General features: G+C 30.9%; 1 long non-coding RNA gene across 1 annotated transcript; it reads right to left on the bottom strand.

Moving 5' to 3' along the window:
* Window positions 1-207: 207 nt before the first annotated feature.
* Window positions 208-17,830, bottom strand: LOC130448741 (uncharacterized). Its single transcript, XR_008910369.1, has 2 exons — window positions 17,534-17,830; window positions 208-346 (listed from the first exon to the last, which is right to left on the bottom strand). It is a non-coding gene; the product is annotated as an uncharacterized LOC130448741 (long non-coding RNA).
* Between the last annotated feature and the right edge of the window lie 1,785 nt (window positions 17,831-19,615).

Genomic DNA, 19,615 nt, shown 5'->3' with positions numbered 1-19,615 from the left:
ATTGAATTACAAAACAGCAAAATACATTATTATGTTGATTTACATGTTTATTATAATGATATTTCATACATTTATTAGTTGAATCATGTATTGTCATGAAAAGTGAAAAAGTATGGAAATTGATTGAAAACATTCTATTATTCACATCTAAATTAATAAATTAATAGACAAATTAACAGATTGAGTTGAAGGATGGTAAAAAGTTGCAGTTGAGATTTAGAAATTTCAGTTGCTATTTGTTGCAACGAGCCTGGCAGATTCCTTGACTGTCAAAAAACATCGCTCCAAAACAAAATAGTATTTTGCTTCTTCCCAATTATACTAATGTATCAATATTTCTCATAATCTATAAATTAATTAATTCTATGGAATTATATTCATCAATAACTGTCTTGATCTCTCTTAAGATATTATCACAATCACTATCTTGATTTTGAGGATAATGCTCCTTAAAAATTTATGGAAAGAATATATTTCCATATCTTGATTTGTTACTTATAAGACAAAAATGTTGTATTTGTATTAATTTATGAACTTGTTTAAAATTCACAATCATAGAGCAACCTTCACCTTCACCAATGGATTATAGATATTTAATCAGTGTAGGTAGATTTTCAAAATTATCTATCTGCTTTACTTATGCAAAATTACTGTATAAATCACCGATCGAATAATAATTCATTATAAGCGAGTAGAATACTATACTTTATCCACTACTACTAAATATTATGTTGAGATTTTTTTTTGGAAAATTTCGTTAGATGATTAGAAACACTATTATTTTATTCTAACGAATATTCCGAATATTCGAACGAATATTCCATACTATTGAATGGAATATTATATATTTCTAAATTTAATATTATCCCATATCAAATTTACAAATAGTCGCCTGCAGCATTAATATCAAAATTAAGTTTTATCTAGATTTATTTTCAAAGTCATACAAATATCTATTACCGATACAACTACTCTAAGAAGAAAATGATTTAAAAAACATAACAGTTAAAATAAATGAAGTGATTCCTATTAATATTTTCAAAAAATTTAAGGAAAAATGTCGAGAGAGAACTGTTTCACTTCTTAATAAATGGAAAGAAAAAAATATTAAGAAAATTGATAACCTAATATTAAAACAACAACCTATTGCTGAACATACAAATGAAATAAAATCAAAATGGATCGAAAATTTGACTGATACATATCAAATGAAGTGAAATAAGTTTTATCTTTAGGTCACAATTTCGCTCAAAACATTTCTAGTGACAAAGAAAATAAGATCTGATACTTGTAATATTATCTCTAGTTTCAAAAAAAAATTGAAAACAAACAACAATAAAACCAAAGAATTCATCCTTGTACTAATTGTATAGACGCTATCTATATAGGGCAGACATCTCAGTATTTAGAAAATAGACTAAGATGTCAACAATACGATAAAGTTGTTCGTTCTGTATTCATTTACATACCAAAAGTTGCGTTTTGAGTGTTCCATGTAGTGTTCCAATCAACAAATTCTATCGAAGACACAAACACATCTACAAATTGTATCGAAATCACAAACACATCTACAGAGATTCTATCAACATCTAGTAGAGATATAGATATTCCATCTGCATCCAATCCAATAGATATTAATAATTATCCTGGAGGTACAATCAACATTACTTTTTGCAAATAATTAATAAATTGATATTGTCATTGCAAACATCATTGAGTACATTTATATTGTTCAACGAATAAAATTTTTATAATTCTCTATTATTTATTTTCTTTCCTCAGTGTAATTAAAAAAGTTTAGGATCTTATGCGTCGTCTAAAAAATGTTGTGTACGCCGCGGCTGAAATACTACTTTGTTGGACTCGTCTGTTTTTCGCCTCGTTTCGCTCGTCTCGCAATTTGCAGACTCGTCCAACAAAGTAGCACTTTCAGTCCTTGGCATACAAATAACTATTGTTTCAAAAGCTATTTCAATTTATAAATTGTTTCACAAACCCCATGGTACGTACAGATATACGTCAAACGCATTATCGTTGACAGCTCAGTGTTAATGTTCCATGCCTTCAAAATGGAGGTCCCGGTTTCGAATCTGGTTTAGGAAAATTTATTTTCTCAATTTTTGTTATGTGTACATAACTAAATTTAAAATATTTAGTAGTGTTTTACTTGATAACATTATGAAAACATTTAACAGCAGTCAGATTCATTAATCTCTGTCGTGGTTAAAATTTATCATTGTTTATGTTCTTTCTGCTTGTTTTCATCACCGTTAGCGAAAACCAAACTCTGATGTTATGTTTCTTCATTACCTTAGTTTAGATTCGGTATTTCTAGTTGATATGTGATTTCTCATTGTAATATATACCTCGAAAATGCAAAGGACCTGCCCACACGCATGCAATTTTGTGAATCACCCAAGGGTCGCCGCAGCCTGAAATCGCTATGTGCCGATTGGTGCAGCCTCTATATATTCTTGGTGGAGAGCGAAAATGTACCAAAACTCACGTATTACTGCACGGAAAAACCCAATCTACTATGTTTCTCGCCGTATTACGTAACGTCACTGGCACAATGTTTTCAGAGGAACCTATCAGAACATGGTTACATATGCCTGATTTAAGAGCAAGACCACAACCACAGCTCATTAGGGAGCATAGGTTATTGAAATGACATAGGGTTAAAGAACACAGAAACTAGACCATAAAAGAATAGAGAAATTGTTTATTCGCGAGTCCAGGTTCCGTTTGAATAGCTGCGATGGACCCAACTTAGTTGGTGGAGAACGAGTCCAGATATATAAGAAACAATTCTGGGCTCTGAAAACTGCTTTTAGTTGAGGTTCTATCATTGTTTGGGGTAGAATTAGTTCTGATGGCCGTACAAGCTTAAAGGTAATAAATAAAACCACTCACCATGCACGGATTGGCCAGATATATTAGAGCTGCACAAAATTATGGGAATAGAGATTATGTCTTGGCTGCTGTTTCTAAACCAAAGATGGACAAGAAGGACACTGTAAAATGTAAGTACCACTATCGACTTTACAAATTATGAAAGTTGCTCAAGTTTGGAGATATAGCGTCTTTGAACAGTGAAAAGATCGAATTGATGGGTCATCCGTTGTACAGTCCTTGTTTGGCATCCAATGATTTCTTCTTATTCCCGCAGATCAAAAACCAATTTCGAGATCAACGATTTTCTACACATGAAAAAACGGTTGATGCATTCGATTATATGTTTTGGAGGTACCTCTATATCGCAATCGAAAAATGCTTCGATAATTGGTCCAAATGCATGCAGAAGTGTATTGATCTTAATGGAGAAAAACAAGGAATCCATATATTTGTTTTGAATAGTCTATCTCAAAACATAAGTTGCAATTTTCCTATTTTCCTACTGAAGTCTAATAGTTTGGGTTATTTTTCTTCCGGCGAAGTCTCCAAAATTTAATGCTGTTTTTCCATTGCGGAGTCTTGATTTTATAATTAAAAGTGCTTCTACTAATATGTACTACTATCGAATATACAAGCTTTAATGTCTTAATATCAAATAATTTGGGTTATTTTTTCTCTCTTTTGCAAATCACAGAGTCATTGGATTGTAAAATAAGAGGAGATGTGGCTGCATTTAATCGAAATCTAATAATCTTTCATTCAATACTTCAAAAAACATATTTTAAGCTAGAATGCAATAGTAGAAGGCACTAACCAGATTTCCTTCCACGATTTTTTTGTATCTTTCTAAGGTGGATTTGAAAATTTTCAGCTGATCAACAAATCTGTCTAAGTACCCAATCAACTCGGGAATTATTTTCATTCTTGTATCTTCAAAATACTAAGTTGTGGCTGTTAACGAAACTAATTTACACACAAAAATTGAATAAAAGAGTTTTGTTTTTGTTTCCAACGAAGTAGGTGTTTTGACATGTACATTGAGAAATGTAGTTACTTCTTTTGTTAAAGCAAAAAATCATTTTAAGCAGCTTTTTTCGCTTGACTAGCGTGAATAGATTCTAGTCATCATATGTGAATCTGAGATCCAACTATTGCTTTGCCGCCATCTGTTACCAAAACTAATATGTGACGTGTGTCTCGAAGGTATTCAGTACTTTCATAATTGCGGATAAAGTTCTTAATCATTGGTTGTATCTTGCAGAGACACCATAAATTGGTATCTTAGAAATATCGACAGAAAATTGTTGCTTAGAATAAAGTTTTCAATTTCTATTATTTAATATTTAAATCTACCACCACCCACCAGTTGGTCATCCCTGGTCAAGATAATTGAATGTCTTAGAGCACCGTATCAATACATATGTTCGATAAATTGGCAAAAGATAGACAAGCTTATATGCGTGACCAAAAAACTAGAAGCATCAATCGATTTAGTGGTAGGCCGGAGAAATATTCAATTTTTTTCGTAAAATCCCTTACTGTAAATTATATATTCTTATCTATTATATATTACATAATAAACTTTGGTTCTGTTCATTTTATTTATTCAAAGAACATCTCTGAATTTGTTTGAAGTTTTCAAAAATATCTATGATCCTTAGCATTTATTTATTACTACACAACTGTTAAATAACATAAAAAATAAAGAAGAAATGTATATTTTAAGGAATTTTGGAAAGCCTTGGATTAAAATTTGCATTAATAATTTCTAAACACCGCTCAAAATGTAAATTTTTGACGACCTTGTTGCAAAACCAGACTTTTGCTTCGCTTCGGCTACTAGTTTCTTATTGTACTTAATTTGGCAGTTGGAGTCAGAAAAATACTATGTTATGTAACCAAGGTTATCGACTTATTCTTCTAGTAGGATAAAAAATATTTTTGGTGTACGTCATGTGAAAAAAATCACATACGATTATTACAGACTTCTTTCTTATTACAATAATTAACAGTAATTTGGATTGGATTAAAGTTAATTTTTTATTAAGAAAGTAGAAATTACCATCATTTCCGAGACATCAGGGTGAGTTGGTCGTGGTTGTACGGAATAGACGCTTCACTCCTTCTTTTCTGTTCCCTTCCATTTTGCTCAGTTTTTTTGTGATTCCCGTATGGAGCTCATATCACCTAATTTGGTATAATTTTCATATATAAGGTGTATAAAAAATTTTCGTAACGCCATCCGGTATTCAAGATGATACATCCAATGAATTTATTTTTATGTCTGACCATCATAGAGGGCGCTAGTTACACGGTCGTATCAACTATTATTGATTATAACTTTTTCAATATTAGATTTATTAAGCAGAATTTCAAGTGAACTCAAACATCATTTTTATTCTAAATATTTTTATTTGAAAATGAAACAAAAAATCACAAGATTAAAATTTAAAATAAGGCTGAAAACATAAAATAGAACTCAATCTAACTAAGTGTTCAAAATATACAAGTCAACCTTCTTTCTAAAGAATCCATTAATATTCTAAACTGTTGGGAATCAGCTATGACGTAATTAAAGTGACTGTCTGTCTGACTGTCTTTCAATTCTTGAGGTGAATTTACCTCTGTAGGAGCTTCTGCACCACTCCATCGATTCGGGTAATAGTTACTCAACCAACTACGTCACCTTCTATCAAAGTGCGGTAGAGCTCCATCGTGCATAAAAATAGAGATCTTCACTCGTTTAGCGTTAAATTTTCTAATATCTCGAATAAGTGATTGTTTAAAACATGCAGGTACATATCACCATTCAAATTTTTAGGTAGAATATGATACCCTATTAATTTATTACCTAAAGTTTTTGTCCAAACTCTCATCACACCAGTAATGTGCGTTATGGGAGTTAAATATACTTGGTCGTGAATAAGAACACATTTAAAAAAATTGGATTGAGGGCTGTATTTGTTGGTCTTCCCACTTTCCTTACTTTCCTTGGATTTTGAGCAACTAAATTTAAAATCATATTTTGTTTATAAATTGTTCTTGTTGTTTTTTGCCAATCCGAATTTTTTTTTAGTTCTTACATTGCAAGTTTTTGACAAAGTCTTTCAATGGCTCTAAATGGTAAGTTTCTTCGAGGAAACTTTTATGCATAACGCCTAATGGATGCACTAGAGTTTCCTTGACACTCGCCTTAAGGTAATAACATGTAAGTGTATTTAAAATTTGAGTACATTTTGATTAACAATATCTATTTTAACAAATAACAAGGTTTTAGAAATGTAATTATTATTAACTCAACGTCATATGACAGTTTTCCATGGAAAGCTCAGAGAAAATACTATTGCCGTGTGAAATTCAAAGTTAAATAATTAAAGGGACTTAATATGAAACCAACAACAGTTTGAGTCCCAGAACCGCAATACAAGATCATAAAATTGTTGTTTTTTTCATACTAACGCCTCTAATAACTCAGTGCCCATACTTTTACTTTAAAATACAAGATTCTATCCTGAATAGACTGGATTTTTGTGAAACGTTATAAGAAACGGAAGCCTTCAGTCCCAATTTTTTTAAATGTATCCGTTTTATTGATGAGGTCTCATTTACGCGACAAAAAATTTTGAATTCACATAATTCTTACTAATTAGAATAATTTATAACTTTATCAATACTTTATACCAGCATCGGTTATTAATTCATAATTTTGAAATCATAATCTAATATCGAGTTTTATCAAGAGAAGCTATTTGGTGTAAAATTAAATGTCGTTTACTTTCTCTTAAAATTTTGCTTAATAAATCTAATATTGTAAAAGATATGTTCAATACGAACCGTGTAACTAGGGCCCTCTATGAGAGTCAGACATAAAAATAAATTCGTTGCATGTATCAGCTTCCAAAACATATTCGTATAAAATTTTAATACAATGTTTCCAGTGGTTTCATCAAAATCGTAAAAAGTGTGTATAAATTTTTTACTGAGCAAACCCGAAATATTTTTCAGCTTTCTATCTATCCTAGAGAAGAGATCACCTTTTTTTGAAACACCCTGTAGATACCCCTATATGTCAGAAATAACACAATAGAGCCTATCACCTACAAGATGAACCTTATGATCATTTTCCCAGTAACCAGCATTTTTTTATCTTTTTCGTAATATGTATCACATTTACTAAGATAGTAACTGTTTTCGCTAATATGCTTGTGACCTTTGATTCTATTCCTATATGATAAGTATTTTTATTTTTGTGCTTTATGATATTTTTTCTTGTTTGAATCCACGTTTCCTTTTTAACTTTTTATAAGCTATATGTTCCCTAGAAGCCAAAGTCTTTTGCTTGCTGGTTTTCCGAGCTTCTTTTATTTTTTGTGACATATATGAAATACATTTTGACATTCAAGAAGACGTCTATTCATGACAGATGTCATTGATATAGTTAATGATTCATTCTCAACTTTATTTCTAGTGCCAAATGGTGTAATGGACATTATGTTTGTAGCCATAGGTAAAAAAGGGGTTGATCACATAAAGGTCACGATTGATGCATAATCCATCATTGCTGTTGGGCTGCATGGAAATACTCCACTTGCGCCTAAATTATGATACATCTATAGCCGAAATTGTTTATAGAAATGATTTAAATACTATAGGCTTCAACAGCTTAGTCCCCTGACGTAAATAAGTATTAACCTATCTCAAAATATTTCTGAGGTTATAAAAACGGATTTATCCACTTCGATATTGACTTCCTTCACTACCTTCACTATACACGTGACTGCATTGCAACATATTGAGATTGTAATGGTTTCACCATCTTCAGTTGACGTTGTCAATTCAGCTTTTGTATTCTTTCCTGGGATGTCTTGTGCATAAAGAGACTTCCGATGATTTTATATGATAATTATTTTAAGCAAACTACAGGAAGCATTGATCGCGATTTTAAGCAGCAGGCGATTTTGTCAATATATGTTGGTTTCGGATCATAACTTTACATTTCTCCGATTTATTGAATTTATGTATGATGTTTGGCTATTTAGCACACTGGAAGATAATTATGTTTTTAAATCTTTTCGATTCACGCAAATCTAATGTGCTGTATCTAGTATGTTTGAATTGTATATAATAAATGTTTATTTTGATTTTATATACTCATGGTATTAATGGTATCCCACATACGAAAAGTTCTGGATTCTTCAAAACTTCTAATATAATTCAAATTTAATGCAATTGTGGTTAATTCAAAATAGACCTGTTATATACCAAAAATTATTTTAGAGACAAACGTTTCTATTTTTAATTATTGTATATTCAACCAATTCGATATCATTCAATTTTCAAGGCGAGTTCAAGTTCAGTATGGATATACGATAAAAAAATTGTATTGTTTATCTTACAACTGCCAAAAATTTGAATTTAATGTGTTTATTGATGAAACATACGTCTTGAATTTAAACTACTGGCTATCAATTAGTTTTTCTCGCGTCATTGAACTCAGTATTTTATTTCCCAATATTTACTCCATAACATTAAGATATTTATTCAGTTTCTTATTCACGCACATACTAATAGTAATTGTGATTTATCTAATCTTCATTTCTTTTTATTCTTCATGTACCATCTCCATTTCGAACGTTAGCTGTCATCATAGCTATTATAGCTGTGAAAGCTGAAAACTGCGGCCCTAAATAGTTCAGATGATGTGACGTTGAATCATTTTCGCAGAATCTCATATTTTGGACCTCTCCTGATGTGACCAAGATATTGAGGCTTTACTCTTTTCACTTCATAAACGATCTCTACGTCAGAACATCTACATTGCTTACATCATCTTTCCATGATATTCTGAGCATTATAGGGTAGATCCACTTCTCGAAGGCTTCTAAACGTCGCTGGCAGTATGCGTGAGGGTTTCTTCGCCATACAAGAGAACTGGAAATACGTAACACTTGAGCATCCGTGTTCTCAGCTCTAAGCTCAGTTCGAGGGTAGAGAGAAGCTTCTTGATCTTCATAAACAATACATGAGCTTTCTCGATTCGAATCCTTATTCCAAAATAGTAATCCACAAAGCAAACAACACTTGTACCTCTTGACTCTATAGTCTTTCGCCTTCTACATAAAGTTGTGTGAAAATAATATGTATCATAAAAATTGAAGGAGATACATTAGTTCAAAGTTTGCATACGCATACCAAATGTGGCTTATGTAACTTATTTGAGCTGCACCCTTTTCAAAACCGGGAGTTGGAGAACTTTTTATTTGATATGACGAAGTACATGAACTCCCATATAAAATGTTTTTTTAAAAAAGTTTCTAGCTTGAAAATTGAGCGAGTAATTGTCGAAAAACCAACTGTCTTTTTTTCAAAATTTCGAAGCACGAATTTTGGAGCATTGAAAAAAGAGAAACGTGGTCCAAAAGCAAAATTTCTTTATAATACTGACGAAATATAAATACACTTTTGAATAATTTTTAATTATAAAAGAATCATCGAGATTATTATTTAACTTTTCATATGATTAGGGGTTGAGTTGGAGGGATTGCATGAATCTGATTTATTATAAACGCATTTGAAAATGTCAACAAATTCACGAATAATACATTTAAACTTCATTTTACCCGAAACATGCATAGAAACAGGTATTTTGCAATAAGGGGTAGAAGAGGGTTAGTAGAGCTTGAATTCAAATTTTCATAAAAATCGACGTTGATTAACAAAGTTCCTCAGTTTCAACGTTTTGTACCGCTTGTACTCGGCCTATAATAGTTGCTAATTTAACCTACTTATAACGATATATGAATGCTAGAAATTACCGATCATTGAGGCGATTGCACGTTCGTTTGACTTTAGAAACACCCCGTATAAACGTATAAACACACCATATGCCACACTCAATTTGCAAACCAATCCAAAAGTTGAGACGAGTATAGTCATGCCCTAGCTTCCAATAATTCGAATCGCCTTAAAAATTTCATTTCACCCTTATCAATAAACGACGAGACTGACATAAGTGCATTAGTTTATAGATTTCACTTCAAATCACTGAGACCGCTACCCGGTACAGTCATTATAGTCCTTGAAATAATCATAACATTGTCTCAAAGTGATTTCAAATATTGTTAATACATGAAAATATTACAATTTTCATCCATTATTCAAACAATCAAATAAAAAGTATGTGATACGTGAAGCAAAACATAATTTGAGCATTATCGTATTTTATGCAATTCCGTTATCGTCATCAGTGTTACGAGAGGTGAGTTCAAGTTCAATGTCGGCATTGCACTTGACCTTGAGTACCATAATCGCACTGATAAAAAGTAGTGCACATACACGCGTAACGCGTAACTCACACAAATAAGCATTGAAACTGCGTTGCCATATTTACTTATAAGAAATGTCTAATCAACCAGTCTGAAGTGACGGGAAATTTTTATAGCTCACCATTTGGAGATAATCAATTATTGTACGAATGTAATTCTATTCAAAATCAGAAAAGCAACTGAGGTAGAATTAACACAATACATTTATGCTCCAAAAGTCGTAGAGTCGTACAGGGTAACTGTGCCTATTTTCGACCATGTCCATTAGTCGACTACTCTAGCATAAACCATAGTTAAATAGACTTCTTCTTTCCCAAATAGCCGAACTAATAGAATCTAAAAATTCTGCCTTCTCTTTCCCGACTTTTTAAGTTAGAACGCCAAACATAACCTAGAAATAATATTTGCATAACGTGGTTGATGAGAGTAGTGTCTTTGCGGGCGAGAATAGGTAAGTAAAAATTAAGTTTTGTTTTGAAATGCTCATTACTAGATTAGATAATAATTATATATCCTATAATATTATGTCATATCTTAAGATTTCGTGTCATAACTCATATATTTTTTGAAAAAACCAAAGGTATAAAACCCAATAATTCCTTTTCTCATCAAGTATCATTTTATATCTAAAAAATATAAATTTTATAGTCGACCATCAGGACTACCGCAGGTTTCTTATCTGAGTCGCAGTTTTAGCCTCTATTTATCATGTAGAGTTCAACATTCACATATTTGAAAATTTCGTATCAATAATAAAATCCAGTAGTCGACTACATGTAAAGTATCTGGTGGGCACTGGTGCCAGTGTTCGACCACATAAATAATTATTCAGATATTTGGTTAATTTCAAAATATTTTTCAAACTGATTGTTCAATTTTTGTTTCGGCGAGTGAAAATGCTCCAGTGCAGAAGACCAATACATTAATACTCATAAAAATCTTTATCAAATGCACTCAAGGCAATTAGAGAACAAAACATTTATGTCAGGGAAGCAGCCAGAAGATTTTGGGTTCTCAAAACCACATTATTAGTTATAAGTGGTAGAATAAAGGAAGGTCCTCGCAAGATGTGTCCTAGTACATTATTTACTATAGATGAAGAAACTCATCCAGTCTTGTGGTTATTTGAATTAATTGAAAGTGCGTTTCCACAAAAAAATGTGAATTTATTGGATACAATTCAGACTATTCTTCTCAAACAGCAACGACCAACACCATTCAATCATAGAAGACCTGGTAAAAAATGGTACAGATCTTTTTTAAAAAGACCCTTGTGTCTTTTCGAGAGCCGGAAGCTTTAATAACCGAACAATATATTCGAAAATGGTTCAAATATTTAAACGTTTTCTTAATTGAAAAGGATGCAGATGTCATTTTGGATAATCCTGCAAGAATTCTAAATGGCGATGAAACATCCTTTTCAATGTACCCAACGACCGGGAAGGTTATTGTACTGAAGGTATTTAGAAACCTTTATGTATATAAAAGAGGAAATGAAAGAGAAACCATAACAGTATTGCTTGTTTTTAATGCAGAGGGAAAAATAGTATACCCTATGGTGGTTTTCCCTTATACACGACCACCTAAAGCGGTTATTGATTGTATGCCAAGTGGATGGTTTCTTAGTAAATCGGAGAGTGGATGGAGGCGAGGAGATCTATTTTATTAATATATAGCCAATGGTCTAAATAATCTGTGAATCCTATGAATATTCATAGTGGCCTTAGTTGAGAGTATACCGTTTATAAATTAAAAATAATTGAAATTCAACATTCAAATCTTACTTTTATTAATTCTCAGCTATTGTTTTGTTGTTGTTGTAGTTAAAACGAAAATTGTGAGGTAAATCAATGGAATTAATAAGAGCATGTAAATTACAAATACGAATTCGAATAAGTAATTGAGAATAGACAGGAAAATAGTGGAACAAACATAATATTGACATGATTGTAGATAACTCAGTAGTGTATTACTCTCTGGCATAATAATAACAAAGTAATAATGATTTTCCATCCTAATAAGTTTTATTTTTTGAGAGATTTTTTCAGTTTATGATTCATACAATAAGTAGAAGGGACGATCGAAGAAAGTAAATCCAAACCAGATTCAGACCGATTTTAGATGAAAAAAATGTTTTAAAATATGATGTTCTTAATATTTAGTTAGGTTTTCCTGGAGAATGGAACAGTGGTGAATTTGCAGTCCACCAACTTTATCTTTTTTAGTAGAGAGAGAGAGAAAACATATAGGATTTAATGAGGAATATGAAAGTTAGTAATCAATTGATAAACACAATTAACAATAAAATCAAGATAACAGAGAATTAGCAGAAATATGACAAGTAGTTTTGTAACTGACAGAGAAGTAAGATAAAGAGGCGTTCTAAGCCCATTATTCTTTTCAATTATGGACGAAATAGTTGAAGAAGTGAACAAAGAAGAGAAAGCACACTTAGATTATTTAGACTGAGACCAATCTACATAAATAAATTAATTAATGAAGAGACCTACAAAATCGAGAGTCTATTGTGCTAACCAACAAAGTGAAGCAGAAACTAACAACGAGCGAAATAAAGCTACAGATAAAAACAGCGGGAGTAAAGATACTAAATAAAATATAGAACGGTACCATTAGACGCGAATGAAACGTAGTGAGTGTGGTGCTAACAATCGAACAACAAGAGATGATTCGGACAATGGGAATAAAGGAGGACAGAACAGCAAAATGATAGAACCAAATGGAGAAGAAATATCACATCTACATACAATTATGGTAGAAGAGGTTGCGAATCAATGAGTAAATAAGTGAGTACGTAGAAATTTGGGTTTGTAGTCTGAAGGATTGAAGACACTATGATACATTCCGGTCTCATTATGCAGTTAACCACGTCTTCTATACTTCCAACTACAAATCGAGAATCTATTTCTCTCCCAAATAACTGAAAACTATGAAATTGATCTTGTTCGATGTTACAGCAAAACATGAAATAAACGGATGACAATTTCTGCAGGGATTTTTTTCATTTTGAAAATAATAATAATTTTCATATAACTCTGTCGCGGATAACCGGATAGTAATAGTTTTTTTTTATCAATATCCAAGTGCTGCTGTTTTGGAAATGTATTCCACTGAAATAAGAATGGCCGAATTTATAAAGACAGTTTTTATCTGCTGGTTTCTTTGTCGACATTGAGTTTTGAATCTACGCTAGATATTTCGGAATATTGACAAAGCATCATTCGATTGAATTGGTTTATGATTTTTTTCGTTGTTAGAGCACAGTTTGTATGTATTAGCTTTGTACTTTTTCGTTTTATTCCTGATTTTCGAGTCCATTAATTGAATTTGTCTGAAATTTTTCTACCGCTTCTTCCACTCCCAAACTATATTTTGTTCAAAATTAGTTGAATAAAGTAAAATGAAAACAAAAAACCCTTTGTTGCTAGATGCCGATCTGACCAGAGGCGTCGACAAAATATATTTTTAAGAAAGTAATCAAGGAATTATATGGTTTATTTTAGATTTTTTGAAGACATTGTTATAACAAGTGCTGGAAATAACAAGTAACATCTCTAAGGTACCTTTAAATTCACAATTAAATAGGGGATTCTAAGAATTTTTGATATTGGTTCAAATCAATAATATTATTTACTGACCACAGAATAAGCTACCAATACATCCTCCTCGTCAGTTCGGCAACTTTTCCTATCATTATTTCACTTTCCAACATTTCAATTTTGAGTCAATGGAAAATCAGACTTTTTAGATGCAATTCCTTATTTTTACATTCCTAAGAGTCGTTATTTTTCTATTCTTCATTTAGAACTTCAGTTTCTTCAAAATATCTCCAATATTTCATAATTCTAATTAAACAGTTGACACATTGAATCAATACCCGAAAAATATTTTATTAAATCCATTAAAGCGAATAATGAGTTGATGTGATAAATATACTAAAAATTAAAACTATTCGTCCTTTTTTTAACAAAGTATAGCCAGAAAATATGTATTTTTAGAATATGTTCGTCGGGACACAATGCGTCGAAAGCTTGAGTAACATTGTAAAACATTTTCTAATATCTTTTTCTCTAGATTCCTATATTCCATGTCCCTATTATAATAGGACGAAATAGCTTTACAAAATTTCAATTTCCTTCCTTTGTTTGATTGTTCTTTTATTCTACTTATGGACTCACAGACACTTCTGTATATGTACGTAAATAACTATAGTTAGTTGGTTGCTAGTCGGAATAGATAAATGAATGGCAATGTAAAACCAAGGTCAAAAATGTGAGAGAGTTGTTTAAAAATAATACTGATAATGTGCAGCACGGTCGCGAATAAATATTTTGAAAAAAAAAACAGTAATTTTATTATTCAAATAATTGAAACATTTTATTATTTCCATGAAGGATCTTTTATTGTTACTGTTCCTATCAACATGAAAATTTCTGCTAACATTTCTTAAGGAATATTTTTTAGTTTTTGATAGTTGAATGGTGTTACGGGTTGAGGACTAAAAATAAAGCTGTTCAAGAGTTTTTTAAAATGCCAACGTTTCGATCTTTATCAAGGCTAAAAATATATGGTACATTAAAACTCAAACGTTGATGAGGATAAAGAAGTAAACAAAAAATTGTGAAATTAAAAGTAAAACGATAATCAGTGTATCATTATAAATATCTATTATAATTTCTTATTTCTTAGACTTTTTGATATGTTTATGCTTCCAAATCTTTTTGATTTCAGGTCTCTTCTGTTTCAAAATAAGTTTTTTTATTAATAATTTTTAAGATAAATTAACGTTTCCACTTTTCTGTAAGTCTTTATCAAAATATTTCAATTAATCAATATTTCTATCAACGTTAATTTGAATATTGAATTTTGAAACTTATGAATATAAAACTTTTACAATTAATACGACAATCTTAATTAATTATTTCCTAGGCGATGGATACATAAGTATTGAAAGCTTGGAAAATATATTAAAGTTGGTCCACTTTGGTGTTTTCTTGCTACGTTCCCGATAAGAAACCGCTTATTAGCCACTGCATCTAAGATAAACTTTATAACAAATAAGAGTATTGTTATATTGTATAAAACTGAAGAACAATGAAAAAGTTATTTAAAGAAACTAATACATATTCCGCACAAAGAGATAATTCTCCTGTTAAGATACATATATCAGTGAATGAATACTTCCAAACTTTTCCAATATTAACAAAACCATGAACGGTAAAAACTGTTCAAATTATTCTAAGTATTACCATTAAGTACTAGTCTGGTCAGCGTGTTGACTTATAAACATTCAAAACATGGTTATATTGAACCCCACATCGGTACACATTACACATTAACTATATCATTCAGTTATATGTGGTTTTTTTGCATATTTATGTTCCTAATCCAGAATTTTTACATAATCAAAATTAAAGTTGTGACCAGAGCTGTTTTATCTTTTTTTTTTCTCGACAATCATATTCATGCTGGTATATTCTGGATTTCAAGTACTGATTAGTCATACCAATGTAACACCTATTGCAGTCTAAACAATTTATTTTATAAATCACATTGTAATAATGGAGTTTAGATGTTTTGTCTTTGATATGTGTGAATAAGTTGCCAACTTTGTTTATTGGGTAGAATGCCAGCTTACAATTATTTGCGAGTGCGTTTCCAAGTATTTCCGACAATACTCTAATACATGGAAATTTATAATACATTTTACTTTCGTTTCGAGGTACCTGTATTATTTTATGGTTGCTCTCATTTATAATATTATTAATCAGATCTCTTGGGTAACAATTAACTTCGAGAATTTATCTTATTTTATTAATATTATCAGTATAGAATTCAGGGCTACTTAGACGTTAAGCCATTTTATTGTCCCTCATTGATGTCTCCAAGGATGGTTCGAATAAAAGTTGAATAGTCGGCGTGATTTGGAATATCAATTTGTTAATAATTTGCCATTTGTTCGCCTAACTACCAATGTTTCCAAAAAAGGGATAGCACCATCTAATTCTTCCTCATAGGTAAATTTGAGATTGCGATGATAGGAATTAAATGTACGTAAATTTGAGCGAATCTTCAAACTACAAAAGAGAGCTGTTAGATATTTATTCGAACTAAACAGCAGGGCACACTTCAGTTTAAAAGATTAAAAATGCTGACTATTCCTTATTCATCTTTGAATCCGTTTGCTAATTCGTAAGGAAGCCTCTCCAAGTTCAGAAAGATCATTGCACGGCTATCCACTTAGGAACGCGGAGTACGACCTTTAGCTACCTACTCCACATTCAGAATTATTTAAGGGCTCAATACTGTACAATGCAAAAAAATGCACAATCACTTACTAATTGAAATCAAATCGATATCATCTCCCGCACTACTCAATAATTTTAGAGCGTTTTTACTGGAAAGTGCCTTATACCCTGTAAACGACTTCTATTCTAGCAAAAATATTGGTTTAATTTTTGCTATAGACTTATATACGACTTAAATACTAATAATCTATTACTATTACCTATAATCTTGTTACTTATTGTGGTCTTCTTCTGTATATTGAAATTTTATTTTATCTGTATCTTTAGTTAATTATTTCTTTGTTTGTTTTTTAGTTTTTACAAGCTATTGTCTACAAATTGTGACAATTTTTTGACAATAAAACATTTCTCTCTCTCTCTTTCTCAATTTTATATTGAGTTCTCAACCCGCAACACCATTCTAAATTACATAATAGGAAGGATAATAATATCAACAATGTCATCTTCACCTGGGTTTCTCAAAATAAGTTTATAGTGCTAATGATGGCTGATTTCCAATGATAGTTATTTTATGAAAACTTCATATAGTTTTCTTGATGTTTTGTTTCGAAAGTGCATTTATAATCATCAATGGTAGACAAAAAATAGCTGTAATATAAAGCTGAATAATAGTGCTAAAAATGCATCTATTTTAATAAGAAAACTAGTTATTTGTCGCTCACGGATTAGTTCCAAGCTTTAAGTTTTCCATAAAATTAATATATCTTTGCAACTTTCTGATTTGTGGCCCAATAAAAATACCATCTTTTTAACTTGGCATCGCTTGACCGGGGAAAGACTTATCTTAAGTATTTAATCCTTCACCCTCTTTACTCATATCCTTTACTAAATTTTTCGTTAGTTTAATATGAAGAGGAGAAAAAGAACTTTTTTGATTGAAAAGAGGCACATACTCAAAATCCCTTAAATTCGGAGGTTTCTGGATAAATTTGCTTCACATAGTGTACATTAACTTCAAGAAAACACAAAAAAAATTTCAAAATTCACCACATATCTGCTACTTGAAGCAGTTATAGTTTATTTTATCTGGTGGATATTTCCTTCCGTAGGTTACTTTCATTGTATCCAAATTGGCAACTGGTATAGATGGTTTTAAATATCCATTATTTTCCAAAACCAGTCTTATGACAGATTCAAAATGAACTTTGTCATTCATAGCAATCATGAAAATGGTTGGTTACCTCTCGAGATACTACTGGAACTGCAAAAGGCATACTACTTCTCTTCCTTTTCATCCATTGAACCAATGACACGCTCCAGCTGACACGGCACGTATGATCAGAAATCTAGACAACCAGTTGGTTGGTTGTCTAGATTTCTGATTACAACGCGAAAATAGTTTTGCAACCCAGGCAAGTAAAACTTACTATTTTTGTCGTTATAAATTTTTTTCTGCCATTTCAATAAACCCTTAAAAAACTTCCAAAAAAAGGATCTAGAACACATAAAGTGTTACGTATTACAAATAATATTTTCTATTATTTGGGATGTATTAGCATTATGAGAATAATTGCTTTTGAACTATGTAGGGCAGTGTAATTATTGAATAATATCAATGATCGGACATACAGTTTCCTTATAGTTATAGTATAGCCGCTGTTATTTAAACAGATAATTTGTATTAGTTGTCTTTTTCTATTACTATTCAAGAAAAGATCCTGAATTCCACTCCGGTTTTCGTTTACATTATGTAATACGAAAACGTTACATAATGCAGTATCCATTCACATCTACTATAAAATGGATGACCAATCAGCAGTAAAAAATGAATAAAGGACTAAGGCGGGTTTGTTATTGAGGTATCTGCGAAAAAATGATAATTTTTTCATTAGTTGTTCATGTTATTTTTAATAGAATTAGGATTGAAGGTAATTTTACCAAAATTTTGATTTTTGAATATATTAGCTGCGATAATTAATTATTTTTCGAACTTGTAGAGTACATATCATAATGACACAATAGTAAAGGTAGAAGCGATATAATGTTTATCAATTTTTTCTCATATATTCTATCTAAGCACATCAATGTTTGTTGTGAATCAAAAAAATGTTATCTACATTTTTTTCAAACTGTAGATGTATAAAAAAATTATGTTATAAATTCTACACCATATTCAAATTGTTAAAAAAATTACATAGGAATGACTACTAAGATGGAATTTTTAGAACCGTTGGTGATATTTATACTGAATACACTGTTTACACTACCACTACACCAACACTCACAATTACACACTGTCTGACACGAAACTCGCATCAGACAGTGTAATTGTGAGTGTTGGTGTAGTTGGTAAACAGTATGTTCTATACGAATTACTACACAATATTTAGAAAATAGAATAAGTGTTCACAATTGTACTAAAAATGTAGAGAGAGTCTCAAATAAACATAAACAAAATGAAAACATGTACATCAAAAACACAAAAATTTCAGCTCAAGATGCGAGTTACCTATTTATATAATTTAAATAACATAAAATAAACGTTCAGAATTAAATATAAAAGTCAAATTAGTATACTGCTTTTCATCTTATTTTTCATTGACACAATTGTTGAAATTTCAAAATAGTTTCTAGCTAAGTATAACTGTTGCATTCATGGCTTTTACAGAATTTTTTTATCCTATCTATTCTTTTAAAAATGCTTCCAATGTCGAAATAAATATTAGAATAATACTCAACCTACAAACCCGAAAAAATTTATTAATATACCCAGTGATTTTAGAAAACAAAGAAAAAGGATCGTTTCGTAATAGAATATAACAAAATAAGTTATATTTAAAAATATTTCAAAAAGTTGTCAATAACCTTGCGATAGCGCTTTGTTTTTCCTTGTGTCAAATTTTTGGTATTCACCTCTCAGATATTTTAGTGAAAATTTCATAAGCCATGTGTGCTGATCTTGATACTTGTAGAAACTTCTATCAGCTTGTCAATAGTGAAGCACCTGCTCTAATGAAATTTTTCAATCTTCAATAATGACTTAGTCTTTCTTTTTTCATCATTAAAATTTGTCCTTCCTTCATTGAAAACATTTTTTTATTTCTCATTTCACCTTTTTTTTCTATCTAG

This window comes from Diorhabda sublineata, chromosome 9 (genome assembly GCF_026230105.1).
Source record: "Diorhabda sublineata isolate icDioSubl1.1 chromosome 9, icDioSubl1.1, whole genome shotgun sequence".
In the NCBI taxonomy this organism is placed as follows: Eukaryota; Metazoa; Arthropoda; class Insecta; order Coleoptera; family Chrysomelidae; genus Diorhabda; species Diorhabda sublineata.
Note: the sequence above shows the minus strand (reverse complement) of the source record. Positions and strands in the feature narration are given on the sequence as shown.